Source organism: Medicago sativa, chromosome 4 (assembly GCF_051527215.1).
Source record: "Medicago sativa cultivar Bolivia chromosome 4, Bolivia_mono, whole genome shotgun sequence".
NCBI lineage: Eukaryota > Viridiplantae > Streptophyta > Magnoliopsida > Fabales > Fabaceae > Medicago > Medicago sativa.
The window spans coordinates 10,031,359-10,048,426 of NC_140752.1; the positions used below are offsets into that span (position 1 = coordinate 10,031,359).

Below are 17,068 nucleotides of genomic sequence, written 5' to 3' on the forward strand. Positions count from 1 at the left end.
ACAAATGCGACCAATCACTTCGTGGACACCATAACCAATAATCTCACACCATCTAATTTTGTGTTCTTTGATTAAAACCTATCGCGGTGGTGGATCTGAGAATTAGGGCACAAATAGATTTCATTAGAAAAGAAAAATCCTTAAGATTGTTGTAATATTTGGACATAAAATTATCTCTATATAATAATCAATATATATAAATAAAAGAATCAATCAAATATAAACAAGAGAGATTAATAAACTTATCTCTTTTGAGATTGTTGTTGAATTAGAACCCTGACCACGACTTTATCAACATCTTTGACAGCCAAATCAAATAGAATCAACAGCTACAAAACGAACAAATAATGAATAGTCTGAGACGTGCTGATCGCACTGTCCTTAAGGATTTTTCGCGTAATTATACGCTAACCCCCCAGGATTTAACAGACCCTTCTTGATATAGAATCAAGGATGCAGAACTCGCAAGAAGAAATTTTAACAGGAAGATGTAACCCAAGAAACTCAATCTAATGGAGGAGAGGAAAATGATTTTTTAGAAAAGTATGTGTGCTACTCAGCTTGTGTACTGTACCGGTTTCTTACCTTTTTTATAGGCATTGAATTGATACACATGTTAGTTATGTGGCAATTAAATTGCTAATAAAAACGGTAAAACAGTAGGAGTGACATTGACCGGGTAGTGTAACGTTAATTTTTGGATTGGAATAGAAACATGCACATATTGACCAAGTAAATAACAACAACTAATAATGTGGTCAAAGGCCGTTACCAAATTGGGAATTAAAAACGTGTCAACAAAACTAAGTCAAAATTTTAATAAATAATAATATGATAATAATTTCCTATTAAAATATTTTTCCATATTTCTCAATTAAAAATATGGGACACAAAATATTTAAAACTTTTGAAATATAATCAAAATTTACAACACTTATAAGTAAGAAATCCAAAAATTGGTTAGTGGTTACAATAATAATGCCAAAAGACACACGTTCCATTAGTGATTCCATTTCCTCCATTTTTTTCGGTTGAAGCCAAATCGGTTTGCTCCACCTATGTTTCCTATGTGCACCTAACTTAAAAGTAAAATGATTGTTGAAACCCTCTTCTTTTTATTGTTCTCCAAAACCTCTCAAACCATTTACTCCACCCTTCTAGTAAGAAACCGTTTACTCCACCTTTCATAGGTAAGTGGAAGTTATTCTTTTTCTAGGAATTTTTTATTCTTGAGAGATAATTCTTTAACCTTGTAACAATTATAGGAATCTATATTTGCACCTTCTACATGGAATAATGTTTCTAACCGGGAAACAAACACCCTTGTGATGAGTTATTGCTTTTTTATTACATTTTTCATGACAGGTTGGGTTAACAAGTTTACCATTGTTGGTAAAATTATTATGGAAGTGGTTGGGAACGCAGCATCACGGTTTCAGAAACAAATATTGCATCAGCAAGCTAAGCAAAATATCGATTTGGCTACAAGTGTATTTGCTGTACTTCTTCGTAGACCCTTTTTGGAGGTAAACTAAGTATGTCTTCTAAACAGATTTTGTCAAGCTATGTGTATTGTCCGAGTCTATCTATATACAGACATGTCTTTTGTATCTAAACATCTACGTATCGTCTAACTTTTCACAGGCATTCTTTTGAATATTTGAATAATTGGCCACTACTTAAGCCAAACGATAAATAGCAATAACTGATCGTATCTATTGGGAAAAAAGGGTTTTAGTCCATGAAATGTAGGAAATTCTTTTCATGTGCAAACATGTTCGAATTAAATATTTGATATGCTCTATATCATATTAGAACTATGAACAAATTGATTTGTCTACTTAATATGTCGAAACATAACTCATCTCTATGAATTTGTTGGAAAAAAAAATGTCTATATGAAAAATTGTATACAGAAGCTAACACAAGTTAATTACAATTTATCAGGTGTTGGTTCGCTGACTAAGCCACTCACAAGGCTTCTACTCCCTCATCCTAAAAGCATAAGCAGCATGAAGACCATATAATCAACTACTACTCCAAAATCAGTCATTGTCTCCCTTCTACGAGATGCTCGAGATTCTGAAGCTGATATTGAAGGCCATGAAATCCATCGACCAAACAGCATTCATGCTTTACTATCCACTCCAACTCACAATGTTCATTGGTTATGGCGAAAGTTTGACGATTCATTCGAGCGTCCTATTTTTGGTGGCAGAGGTTTTGTTCCTGTAGAACCTGGCTCACCAAGTGAACACAATGGTAATCAATGGGGCTGAGAAGTGAAAGCCAGGAAATGCGTATATGTTCTATACTGTGTTGATTTGTGAAAATTCAAGGAATGTGTGTATAATGTATGCATAAGAACTTGTGATAAATTTTTTAGAAGTTGTTTTGAGTATATAGTACGAGAAGGCCTTGTACTATAGTAGAGTTCGTTCAAAAGCAATGAAATCATTCTAGAGACTTTAAACAAAATTAATTAATGCTCAAATCATATCATTTAAAAATTTGTAAACAAGTCCATCAGCATAAAACCAGTCCGCCAACATAGTTTTACTAGTGCCTACTCCTCCGTAAGACTAAGATTTGAACATAACAGCAGGAATCAAGATAAATATCCCATATACCTTATAGGTTTTTCAGAATTGCAATTCAACTGGCATTCATCGGTCGATTCAACAAGCTCATCATAGAGTTTTTGAAGTTCAGTTAGTGTCTTTAACTACCTCAAGAAAAGAAAGGAAAAAGGGTTAAGTGAAGTAATTACTAATTCCTAACAAAATGGCACAAACAAATGCATAAATGCATCAACTTCAGCAACATTTTCTCAATAAACCAGGGTAGGAAAATCATTCCATTTCATGAATTCAATTATGCATTAACCAAATGCACACTATACTGGACAACTATCATCATCCACCAATTCACCATTGGCAATTTTTCGTTCATACTCAACAAGAGGTCCATTTCTATTAAAAGAATGATATCCTACTTAATTACAATTCACACATGGACCAGGTTCACCAAAGAAAAACAATTGTCATCTCAATTCACCTAGAGGATATATAGGTGCCCTGTGCAAAACCAAAAACTGAGGGAAACAAGAAACAAGCCCACACAGCAGCGCAGCAAACAAAGTTGTAGGACCATCAGCCAAAAAACTCCGAGACAGCCCCTGGAAACATGATGCTCCAAAGTCCAAACCAAAAACTCCCTCAAAGGCTCAAGCAGTGAGCAGTGAATCAAAAAAAAATGTTGAAGGATTATAACATATTTTCATAATTCATAAATCCCCAAATCAAACAATCACAGCCAGTGAATAATTCAATATTCATTAAAACATGGAGAACCTGAAACCCCCAAATCAAACAAAACAATTTGAACCATTCAAATAGCAATAAAAACGAAAAACAATGTTACTTACTTGCAAATGAAAGGGAACCGCAAGTTACTCCACTGAAAGAAAATCAGGGCATCTTCCCAAAGGATGAGAGTGAAGAAATGATATGAGTGGAGAGTAAAGAGAATGAATTTGATGTTGATGAAGATGAATTTCTTCCCTGATTACGAATAGATTGGGAAGAACGAAGGAAGAAGGAAGAAGGAAGAAGAAAGTTGGGCGCAGTAGAAGATTTGAATCAATGGTGAAGAAGGAAGAATGAAGAATAGAATATGTTGAAGAAGAAAGCAGTGGGCGCGACATATTTTTTTGGAAAGAATAAAGCCTAATTAATGCATGGGTCAATCTGCAAATAACAAAAGTATATGACAATAATCTATAAAAATAAATAATATGTATCTCAAATACATGAGGTGATGTGGCCGTTTATGAAAATTGCTGTTCACACATTAGAGAAGGCTGGGACACACATGTAAAATACGCTTTTGCCCCCTCGGCAGTTAACTGCCGAGGAATTTGAAATCCGGCTGCAGTTAACTGCCGAGGAATTCCTCGGTAGTTAACTGCCGAGGAAAGCATTTATGCAGACAGCAGGTTCTGCATTAATGCTAAGCATTTCCAAGCCATTTTTCGGCCAGTTTTTACCTGTAATTTTACCAGAGCATTTCCATATGCAATTCAAATTATACAACAATGAAACTCGGTCATAAACAAGAAAAATACAATATCTTTTACATATGTCCATAATTAAATCAAACCGACATTTGGTTCAAACCACACAAAAGTTTGAAATTCATCAAAACGGAACATAGTGTCCATAATCAAACAACACATTACAAGTCATTACACATCATTACACATCATTAAATTAAATCCCTACTTACATTCATTACAATTGCATATGGAACGAACATATATATATAATACATTATTTTCCACCATATTCCTAAACATAAATCCGACGTCGCTATCGTCTTTAATAAGCCAAGGCATATAGCTTGCCGTTTTCCATGTGAATTCATCTCTATCTTCTCCTAGGTCTATCATTGGCATTAGAGCAGACAAGTGACGTGTATATTGATTTTCACCAAAATGCTCAAAATAAGTGTTAAGTTGTGTCTTCAAATCATCAATAGAGTCCGTCGGTGTTATCATAACCTTAACCGTCTTTTTAAACGCGCAATACCTAACACGCCCTTCAATTCTTGCAACCTCTGACATGTTTCACTTGACAAAAGCTTTAACAAAATAATCATAGATTAGAACAAAATTAAATGGAATGTAATAACGAATAAATCAAATGCGCAAACATTAATAAGCTATAAATAAGTATTGCACTAGTTTCAAGTCAATAAAAGTCATGTTATCATATATATCAATATAAATTACATAATGTTACTTATATATTGGCCACAAAAAATTGGCATTACAATTTTGACCCCAAAATATACGTCGGTGTAATTTCTACCAAAAAAAAGGACTAACACCGACAAAAAAATCCCTTGTTAATTGCCAAGTGATTGGAGAAGATCAAAGCATGAGCCGATTCTACCCTATTGGTGGATCTACAACCAAGATGCAACACACGGTCTGTCCATACCCTCACTATTTTCTCCTTCACTTCATTCAAGGTGGTCATGGCATAGGCTAGGAAAGGTGGGAAATCACTACAAGCATCTTGGAACTCCACTAATGCATTTGCATATAACTCTTGAGTGGACGATTCAACCATATCTTTCCATGCCCTCATGATCTTCTTGACAACATTGCGATTACTCACCTCTTTCCCATCCTTTTTTCCCATAGGATATTTACAATCTAAGACGCACCTTTGTTTAACATTTGCTTGCACATGAAAGTAACAATTCATACCATAACTTTCCGGGAAAACAATTCCAACCGCTTTCATCAAAGACCCATCTCTGTCGGTAACAATCACCTTAGGCATATTCATCTTTGAAGTAAGAAGTTTACGCAACATTTTTAAAACCCAAACAAAGTTTTCCTCTTTCTCATGCATCAAGAATCCAAACCCAACCGAATATGTCAAATCGGTCGAAGTTACCCCAACTACCTCAAACATTGGCATCTTATACAAGTTGGTTTTGTAGGTGGAGTCCATAACCAAAACCGTTGGAAAATTGTTAAACAACTTAACGGATGTTGGATGAGCCCAAAAGATATCTTCGATTGTATTACTTTCACCATGTGTTCTTGAGTAATAAGTATAGTTGTGCTCCTCCAACTTCGAGATTAGATATTGCAACGGCTTCTTGTCACCTCTATTTGCCTTCCATATTTTTTGACGTTCATTGTACACTTGCTTCACATTTGTCATGCAATGTGGTCTTTTGTTCTTCAAGTGTATCAAAATATTTCTTGGAAGCATCTTGCTCTTGGTCAAGTCATGTACAATCTTCTTGTCATCCTCCTTTAATCTACCGGCAAGAATGTGTCCTTCTAAAGCCGGCTCCATCGCATGGTTGTGAACTCCATTAAGAATGTTCAATCCCCATTCCTTTGTTTGCGTACTTTGATATCCACTAATCATGAACAAGCACCCGCATTTTCTTGAGCCCGTTGTCGCATGCTTTGGTTTTTTTTTAGGCACTTTGTGAGCTCCACTCCTTTCACACACTAGGCGCAATATTGGATGGATCAAGCTTGATCTTTGTGTAACAATTGTAAATCCCGCCTTATTTGCTTGACACCGTACCCACCCAAGCAATTCTTCTCTATCTTGAAACTTAATGTCGTCAGAAAAAAACCTAGCCGTGTCCACTTCGTGGGCTTGAAGTGGGACGACACCGGGGCTAACATATTTAGAAGCTTGTTCAATGTTTGGTTTGACTTCAACCTTAGGCGGCTTGACATCTCCGGAAATTTGGACAAAATTATGTTTTGTCTCTTCCGAAACATCTTCCGCGTTCTCGGTCATTACTATAATTAAACAACACATAAATATGAATTAACAACTAACTAATGCATAAACATCAATGCCATAATGAACTAAAACAAAAAAAAACAAAAAAAAAAAACAAAGAAAAAAAAGTTTGGAAAAAATGGCAGTAGCTGCCATTTTTTCGCACCAAAATTTTTTCCCAAGAGTTCCTCGGTAGTTAACTACCGAGGTTTTCCTCGGCAGTAAGGTACCGAAGACTTCCTCGGCAGTAAACTGCCGAGATTCCCCATGCCAGTGTTACGTGACTGACGTTGTAAACCAACCATGACAGTGTAACATTTCCAAAAAATAAACCGAATAAAATGCACAATACCTGTTTTTTTACGTCAAAAGTGTGTTGAATCATCCTATGCTTGATGCTTGAATCATTTTGGAGCAAGATTTGATGGAAAAAAAATTTAGGATTTTGGGTTGGATTGGAGTTGTATGGAAGGTGATGAGAAAATAGTGTGTAGGGGGAGCAGGTGACTGTTTCATCTGATGAAACAGCTTTTCTCGGCAGTTAACTACCGAGGAATTCCTCGGCAGTTAACTGCAGCCGGATTTCAAATTCCTCGGCAGTTAACTGCCGAGGGGGTAAAAGGGTATTTTACATGTGTGTCCCAGCCAAATGGAATGTGTCAACAGCAATTTTCGCCGTTTATTATTGATGTCATGTTACATGGGTAAATTGCCCATGTGTTTGTAAAGGTAGGCCAGGCCTCACCAAGTTCAGATCATAAGATTGGATATGAAATACTTAGGTTGCCATGGTTACATTATCTCAGGTATAGTTTTTTATGTCAAGAAACCATCATGAAGCGATTACTTGGGCAAGTAGTTTACTTTGTTCTAATTTACATCCAAAATAGACATCAGTAGTACATTTGGCTCCCATTATCCAAGTCCCCTTTGTTTTGGATTTTTTTCATAAATACAACGCTAAAAAAAAGTATATGGTAAAAAAAGAAAACAGAAAGATAAACATAAAGTATTATTATTACTCTAAAAGCAAATGTGTGTATATTTGCGAGGTCGAAGATAGGAAATAAAAATATTTGGTATCATTAAATGACAATGTGAATAAAAATATTTGCGAGGTTATTATGATTAAACAATATTGAAATTAAATATATAAGTGATAAAAGGACTATAAAATTCCTTTGAAAAAGGATAATAAAATTAAATGGAATCCTTTTAAAAAAATTAAATGGAACGGTTCAAAAAAAATTAAATGGAAGAAAAAAATATATTGAAATATAATATTAAAAAATAAATGAAAAGGTTCCCAACGTGAGTTGAACAGAGATGTTTGTGAAATAAATTGTCGTAGTTTTTTGAAGTAGCATTCAACAACTTTTTGCCAATATTTTTTCTTAAAAAAGTCATTTTTTTTAATTTTTAAGTGTTTGTTTAGGACTTAAAAAAATCATTTTATCAAAAAAAATTATTTTGACCCTAAAATAAAAAGCCATTAGAATTAGTTTTTCTCAAAATCTATTTTTTTTTTCCAGAAACAAGGAGGTAACGTATATACATGTTAAAACTCATTTTCTTTCAAAAAATATAGATTTTGATGGGTAGTAGGCAAACAAAAATAACTTCAAATTTTTTTAAAAATCTCTAAAAATTAATCTCTAGATTCTTTTAACGCAAAATCTATTTTTTTTAAAGCTAAAACAAACGCCCTCCTAATTCCATTCCACTCCATTCTCTAACTCTCACCGTCCATCTTGATTTAGGCCGGGAAATAAAGATCTAGAAATATTCAAAAGTATTTCTATAATTTTGAGTGTAGAAATCCACCTCATCAAATTTGCTGTGAGTTCTTTTGGATGTCATGATTACATCATCCCCACATGGCAGATCCCTAGGTCAAGTATAAGCTTTTTTGTCAAGAAACCATCGTGTGGTGATTACTTCGGCAAGGAGTTTGCATTGTCTTAATCCCTATGCAAGATAAGTCATAAATTGGGCTCACCTCTATGCTCCAACACACATCAACAATTTTCGCCGTTTCATCTAGCTCTCATTCTCTGGTTCCATCCCATTCTCCAAGTCTAACCTTCCCTAAATTTGCATTTGCTTGCTTTTCACATTTACGAAGTTTGCATTTTTCCCTTAGTTTGCTAAAGTGTGAAAAATACAACTATTTCTTTAAAAAATGCAGTTATTTTCCTTAATTTACTCATTTTTCGTGTATAACAGAGTATTTCTCTTAATTTTCCCTTGGAACAATTTTTTTACAATATACGTTATTCAACCCGTGCGAAGCACGAGTTTCGCACAGGTTTGTAACTAGTTCAGATTATAAAAAGCGTCTGGGGATTATTGGTTTGTCTTAATAACAAATCACAAACAATTCAAGCCTATATTTTTATCTTATGTTAGATCCATTTTGTAAAGACAAGATTCTCTATTATATTTTCATGTTTCCTTTCAGAATACATGAATGTATTTCAATAACAACCAAATTTATTCTCATGGTTGATTGTCATTAAAACCCTTTAAGTGCGAAACTTATGGCTTCAAGACTTCACAAATCTATTCATTTGGGGTGTTCCCATCAAGTGTTGTGTTGTCTCGTCTAATCACCTTAGTTTCAATATCAAACTTCATCTTTCGATCCATCATTTGATATTTGAGATGATGAAATGAGAGTTATTGAACTTCAACTTTCAGTCCATCGTTCAATACATTTTATTGCGTTTAAAAACTATGTGATTAGATTAGAAAACGAATTTAAATAAAACAAAGTTCTAGACTTGGCTTGAATAAGATTTATTCATTAGACTCATCTAACCATCCACAAACTTAGAGGGTCTACTCACACATGTTCATTGTAGACAAAAACTTAGAATATAAATGCCTAAGGTTAAATTGCTGGAAAATAAATTATATAATGCATATATTATATAAGTGGGGTGTTCGGAGTTCGAACTCTGACTCATGCATATATTATATAATGTCCCTACCAACTGAAATAACCTCACGATGACCAAAATTAATAAATTTAACTTACCGATTAGTGACAAACATTTGTTTCGCGTATGATTTTTATAATAAACTAGCATCATTATAGACACTAACACGCTCATCTTTCCGCCTTTCTTGCACGTTTAACAGTGTGTTTATTTTATCATATTTGGTTATAAATATTTTGTAATTATCATTGATTAATATTGGCAGCACAAAATCAATACCATCCCTTTACGAGTCTGTTTGTTACGAATCAAAATAAAAGTGATTTTGACATTGAATAATTTAAAAATTATTTATTATAGATTTTATAAAAAAAATCAGAATCTATTTTGCGTTCTATACCGTGATAAAAATCATTTTTTTAAATAATTTATGGTGTTTGAATACAATTATACTCCTTATTAAAGAGATTTTTTTTGTTACAAAAATAGTTTAATCTTTTAACCCTTATTTTCTCTCTCCTCTAAAAAAATATATTTTTCGAGAAGGTACTCTTAACAGCTTCTCATTTGAAGATGTTTTTATATTTTGTTTAGATTCTGATTTATTTAAAAAGTTATACCAAACGGATCCAATATTATTAAAAGTGATTATTTTTTTAGAAAAAATGATTTTTTCTTAAAAAAGTTATAACAAACGGGTTGTATGGGCCAATTTGTTGCGGATTAAGAAAAAAATGATTTTGACATAAAATAGTTTATAGATTATTTTTTTGAGATTTTATGAAAAATCAGAGTTTATTTTGTGTTTGTTTATCGTAGTAAAAATTACCTTTTTAAAAAATAATTTAGTTTGTTTGGATACAAATATATAAAAGAGATTTTTTGGATTGGATATTTTAAAGAGCCATCGAAGCTGAACCGCGAACACAAGTGTTCTTGGATGATTTCTTCCACTAGATGCAAATATAGTATTGATTACTCTTTTTTCAAATATACCTCTTATTAATACTACCAATTTGTCTTGGTATATGAAAAGTTAACATTAAATATATATTTAATTAAAGGTAATCTAGTAATAATCACACATTTGAGACAATTTTATTACTCCGTAACTTTTCTTAATACCCGTGATTTTTGTAAACTACTCCTATTAAACGGGACGAAGGGAGTATCTAATATACATGTATATAAATTCGCAAAATCTTTTTTAAGATTCAAATATAATAACCAAGTTTTAAAGATAGAAATAGAAGTAGAACCACTAAGTTTAATCAACATATTGAGTGTATTTGGAAACCAATCACCTAAACTCATTCCAAAGTTTCATCATCTAAAACCAAAAGTAGCAAGAGAGACACAATTCACAAATGTAAGCTAGACAAATGCACTCATTATTTGTAACAAAGTTTTTAAGGTAAATGAATATAATGAATGTGGATAAATAAAAAATCTGTCCAAGTTTTTACGGTAAATGAATATACATAGATAACCCAGTTTTAAAGATAGAAATAGAACCACTCAATTTAATCAATATATTGAGTGTATTTGGAAATCAATCACTTCAACTCATTCCAGAGTTTCATTACCTAAAACCAAAAGTATCTAGAGAGACACAATTCACAAATGTAAGCTCAACTCAACCAGACAAATGCACTCATTATTTGTAACTAAGTTTTAAGGTCTCGAGCCCCAACTCTAGTATGACCCTGAGCCCCAGGTTGATGAGGAGGGATCACATCATGATGAGGCTGAGGATGCTCAAAATCAACTTTTCATACTAGTCACCGGTGGTCACACCAAAATTATTAAGAGAGAATCCCTTTGCGGTAGTGATAATTACAGTATCATTCCATACCCTATACCTCGTTTACTCGATAACCCTTTGTTTACCCTTTTTGCTGATCCTCACTCTCTATTGAATGAAAAAGATTGCTCTCCTATAGCTGGTTCCTGCAATGGGTTGATCTGTTTGACTGGTTATCGTTTCATTTATGGTTCCGCTGATGCTGAATGTTATGAGTACTGGCTCCGTTTGTGGAACCCAGCCACTAGGAATATATATCCAAAAATTGGTTGTTTTCGTGATCATCGTTGTTTCGTCTTCAATTTTGGTTGTCAAAATTCCACTGGCACTTTTAAAGTGGTTGCATCACGTTAGATTTGTGATCATTTGACAAGTGACATGAGAATTCTCAGTTTAGGTGATAATGATTGGAGAAATATTGAAAGTTTCCCAGTTATTCCTCTTAATTTGAATTATGAAGGATTTAAGGATATTGATGCCTTTCTTAATGGCATTCTTAACTGGTTGGCTATACACAATGACATCCCGATCACTTGGTATCCATATCGGGTGGTGGAAATTATTACCGTTGAGCAGATTGTTATTGTGTCACTTGATTTGGGGACACAGACATACAATCAGTATAAGTTGCCTCAAGGTTTTTATGAGGTGCCGCCTGCATTGCCAGATCTTGGTGTGTTGGGGGACTGTCTTTGTTTTTCTTATTCTTACAAGGAAACCGATTTTATTATATGGCAGATGAAGGAATTTGGGGTTGAAGAGTCTTGGACTCAATTTCTTAAAATTATTTAGAAGTTTTAGATGTTATACTCAGCTGAGTTGTGTAATGTACTATTAGCACAACTTGTGCTCATATTAATCAAATTTTCTTATACAAAAATGCACTCTAAAACATACACACACATCTATAAACTTGAACAAATTTATTATATCAACAGATCTATAGATAGATGAGAAAAGGAAAAACTGGTACTATTTTATTTCGTCAAACATTTATTAATTTCATTTGCCTCACCTTTGTTACAAATAATGAGTGTGTTGGAACAAAATGTGTTTAACAATGAACCTTAAAGAGTTTTGATGATAACAAGGTATTAAAAATTGTAAATTGGACTAGCTGATATTTGTTCAAGTGTACAGGACCATAGTTAAATTCTTTACATCATTAATTGGTACTGAAGAACAAATAAAGAGCAAAAGGAATCAACACAATTGAAGGTTAGGCGCTCCTGAAGGCAAAGTGCTCCAGAAGAGAAAAAGCGCTCCTGAAGTCAAGCTGCTCCTGAAGAGAGTAAAGTGCTCCTGAAGACTAAAGCGCTCCTGACGGAATAGTGCTCCTGAAGATTAGTGCTCCTGAAGACTAAAGTGCTCCTGAAGACTAGCACTCCATGTCATCATCAAAAGCTACAACATCAGAAGCTGCCTCATCAGAAGCCATTTCACCAAGAAGCTGAAGATCAACTGAATTTGTGAAATTCAAGGTTTCAAGAGTTGTTTCATGGATCGAAATTCATCTAAGGACAACAGAAGATTAGTGGAACTTTGCAACGGTCATTTCAAAGGTCTTTGAAGGCATGTGCTTGCAATTTGGACGAAAGCGTTGACATTGTACTATTGTACGAACTGTACAACCACCTTCTCCACTACTTTGTTTTGTGTCCACGCTACATGACAAGAAAACAGCTCCAGAATACGGCTTTGCCTGCGAAGATGTTCCTTTGGATAAGGAATGGATTTCAAATTTGTTCTTCATAGGACAACAACTTAATCAGGCAAAAGATCATTGGTGAAATATCAAGCTTCAACAACGACTCTTTGATGTGCTGGCAATTTCACAACGTCTCTTTCACACCTCTATATAAAGGAGTGAAGACTTAGAGATTTGGTAATGCTGAACGAAAGACTCTCAACATTTTTACAAGTGCCAGACCTCTGCTGAAATTGTTCTGCATTCACTTAGAATTTCTGTGTCTCAAAGTCATATCTTAGAAATTCTTAAGTCTTAGAGTATGTATCTGATTTGTATTGTGAGCACCTCTGATTGTATATCAACTGTTCAACCTTAAACAATTTTCTGTGTAATTTTGTTTAGTTAGAAGTCTCTTGCAGTTGTTCTTGAGCAGGGAAGTCTCTTGATTGTGTTCTTGAGCATAGGAAGACTCTTGCAAAGTGTGCTTGAGCAAATGAAGTCTCTTGCAGGTGTGCTTGAGCAATTGTAATCAGATATTACATTCTTGTGAAATCTCCTTGGAAGTGCAAGGGGGACTAGACTACTTCCGAATTGTGGAAGGAACCAGTATAATTGCTTTGTGTCGTTCTTCTTCTCTCTCTCTGTTTTATTCCGCTGCGTTCAGATTCTGATTATCACTTCAGAAGCGATATCACTTAGCTTCTGATCAGTGTGTTCAGTTTTTTAGGAGAAACGAAGAATTTTTCAAAACACAATTCAACCCTCCTTCTTGTGTTTTTCTCACTTTCAATTGGTATCTAGAGCCTTGGTCTGTTGTTTAACACTTAACCGTGCAACAGTAAAAGATCTGAGAAAAACATGTCTGGTCCTATTCCTACTCTTACACCTGGTGAAACTAGCTATACTAATGTCTCACATGATTATAGTGATAGTAAGAAATCCAGTGTTGGAAAGATTCCAAAGTTCAATGGAGATGCTGAAGAATTTTCTTGGTGGAAAACCAACTTCTATAGTTATATCATGAGCTTAGACGAAGAACTTACTTTCCAATTATAGATAATTGCTTCTCTTTCCTCACTACTATACAATATGAGTGTATCACCATCCTTAGAAAGAAACAACGGCAAGAATTGAAGATGATACTTCAGAGTATAGCTACTAAAGTCATAACCTAATTGAAGATCATGATAACTTATTTTGAGGAATTGAGTCCAAGACTCTTCAACCCCAAATTTTTTCATCTGCCAAATAATAAAATCGGTTTCCTTGTAAGAATAAGAAAAACATAGGCAATCCCCCAACACACCAAGTTCTGGCTCTGCAGGTGTTACCTTATCAAAATCTTGAGGCAACAAATACTGACTGTATGTCTCAGTTTCTAGATCGAGCAAAACAATGACAAACTGCTCAGCCGTAAAATCCTGCACATTTAGCCAACTATATTCGATGTTACCGTGAATAGCCAACCAATTGAAAGTGCCATCGAAAAACACACCATCATATTCATAATTCAGTAATTTACGATAGCTCAATGCAAGAGGAACAACGGGGAAACTTTTGATATTTCTCCAAAAATTATCGCCAAAACTTAAAACTCTCACCTTGCTTATCAATTGATCACGAATGTAACATGACGCGACCACTTTATAAGTGCCAGTTGAAGTATCACAACCAAATGTGAATCTCAGTATGAGACTCACCGGCCAGTCAGAATAATCCATTGCAGGAACCAACAAGATGAGAACACCCTTTGTCATTTAAACAATAGTAACGATCGACAGAAAGGGTAAACGACGGGTTATTGAGTAAATGACATATTGGGTATGGAACGATGGTGAAATCTTCTTCGTGTTCATCATCACTGCCATCAGGGGACTCTCCGGGGATATGTTTGATGTGATTCACGAATAGTGTCAAGTGAGGATTTCGTGTTTTTGATTTCTTGAGGTGCAAGTTCACGAAGGAAGGATTGGAAATGAGAGTGTTCCAAAATTTACTTACACATTTGAATCAAAGAAGTGATTTTACAGGAAGTAACGAAAGGACCTTGGTGAGGAGATCGTCGGGGAAAAAGAGCATCGGTGACCGAGTCGGAGACATGAATCACAACTGCTACAGTTGCAAAACTTAGGGGGGCCACAACTGCTACAGTTGCAAAACTTAGGGGGCGGTTATGTAGTTTTTTTCTTTAGGGGGCCAAAATCACAACTTCGTGAAATTTAGGGGGCGAAAACTGCTATTAAGTCTTTTTTTTTTAATAGCAAACATTTCATGAACTAAAGAAGAGTTAAGTACAAGTGGTACTAAATCTTTTTTTTAAGGAAGTGGTACTAAATCTTATAAGTTGATGAAGTATAAGTAGTACTCACCCCTCCCAAAAGAATACCAACCCAATGGCAACCCATATAAGAATCATATTACCTTAAATACAATCTTAAAGGAAACTTGAATCATTCACAATATTGCTCTTTAGGTAGTCTGGTTTGCACTTAGGTGCTCTAAAATTACCCATTTCCCTGAACGGCAGTTAACTGCCGTTCGCTCTAAGCAACAACTAAATGTTGTTTCGTTATGGTTTTATGCCAGAACAATGAAAACATCCCAGTTCTTCTATTTGTTCCAAAATCTAACTAGACTCTCTCCAAACTCTCACAAACCAACCTCCATCTAATTTCTTCAAAGTCAAACAACTTATCAAACATACAGCAGTGTTCATAATCCTTTAAAATATTACCTTAAATTATTTGCATATCAATTGTATTACGGTCAAATCCAACTAGGCATTGCATTATGGTCAACAAATTTTACCTCAATCAGTTGTATATTTTCAACTTAGTGGTGAATAATAGTATTTTTCTTTTCAAGGAAGTGAGTTGTGAGGAAACAATTGGAAATACATTTAAACTCATTCACATTGAACTTTGTTTTATTGATGTTGAGGCATTTGACCGTTCATGTCAAACAGGTAAATGTGAGAGGAGAAGGTTGGTAATTATATGAAACAATTATATGCACTTAGGAGTTGTAACGGAAAATGCACTCAATAATTGAGAGGATTCAAATGGAGAGAGGCATGTAACATTTTGGAAAAATGCATTGAACGCAAGCAAAACATGAAAATGCAAAATATTCAACATGCATGCAAAGGAGAAACATACAAGCGAGAAAAAGAAGAGATTGTTTTTAAAATGACTAGTGAGTGTATTAGAGTTGTCACAATTAGAATTATGTGTCATATAGAATGTTGAGTTGTTGTCATCAAAGTTTGAGGAGTTAATTTAATAAATTATAATAGATAGATTAGTATATTATAATTATTCTCGTTTTTATTTTAAAAAATATCATAAAATTAATAAAAAAAATTGGTTTAGTAGTTTAGTGGCTAGAAATTCAATTTTTTTTAAGTGAACAAGTGGATGTCAGGGGTTCGAACTCTGATCCATGTATATATTATACAGTGTCCCTTCCAACTGAGCTATAATCTCACGGAAGCATGAGGACCAAGATTGATAAATTTAACTTACTCACTACTAGTGACAAACATTTGTTTCACATATGATTTTTATAATAAACTAGCATCATTAGAACTTAACACGCTAATCTTTCCACTTTTCTTTCGCGTTTAACGGTGTGTTTATTTTATCGTATTTGGCTATAAATATTTTGTAATTATTATTGAAAATTATTGTCAGCCCAAAATCATTGTCAGCCCTATATGAGTTTGCTTGTTACGGATTAAAATAAAAATGATTTTGACATTGAACAACAAAAGTCATTAAGGAGTATAATTTTTTCATTCTTATATTATACATCCTCTACACACACACACACAGATATATATATATATATATATATATATATATATATACTTTTCAAGGGAAGATAATGTATGTTTTAACATAAGATGGATAGGGAGGATAATTTAAGGTTCTCTTAGAGGAGAAAAATGCAAAAATGATTTCCTAGTAATAAATAGCTACTTAGATATTTAATAATAACTCAAAATTACAACACGACCATCATTCTAAATTTACATGTTTGACGGCTAACCTCACGAAATATTTTTATATTTTTTCCCTTTTCGTGTTATTGTGTTTGCCTACTTACCACACGACTGACCACAAGATGCAATAGATTAAATCTTATCCGTTCTCTAAAAAGGATTTTTTTATTTATTTTTTATAATTTATTTGGGGAATTTTTTTAGAATTATGCTTGAGAAAAATAATGAACAAAACAATAATAAACATAATAATACCATTGGAAGATATTACAAAAATCAAAATAAAAAAAATAAAGGGTTTAA

At 33.9% G+C, this 17,068-nt stretch overlaps 1 long non-coding RNA gene and 2 pseudogenes across 1 annotated transcript; 2 read left to right on the forward strand and 1 right to left on the reverse strand.

Annotated features, from left to right (window-relative positions):
• The first annotated feature begins 1,368 nt into the window (after positions 1-1,368).
• On the forward strand, positions 1,369-2,388 carry LOC146926169 (uncharacterized). The gene is made up of 2 exons (XR_015034039.1): positions 1,369-1,526; positions 1,948-2,388. It is a non-coding gene; the product is annotated as an uncharacterized LOC146926169 (long non-coding RNA).
• A 4,726-nt stretch (positions 2,389-7,114) lies between these two features.
• On the forward strand, positions 7,115-11,864 carry LOC146926170 (F-box/kelch-repeat protein At3g23880-like; annotated as a pseudogene).
• Positions 11,865-13,775: 1,911 nt separating this feature from the next.
• LOC146926171 (F-box/kelch-repeat protein At3g06240-like) lies at positions 13,776-14,862 on the reverse strand (annotated as a pseudogene).
• Between the last annotated feature and the right edge of the window lie 2,206 nt (positions 14,863-17,068).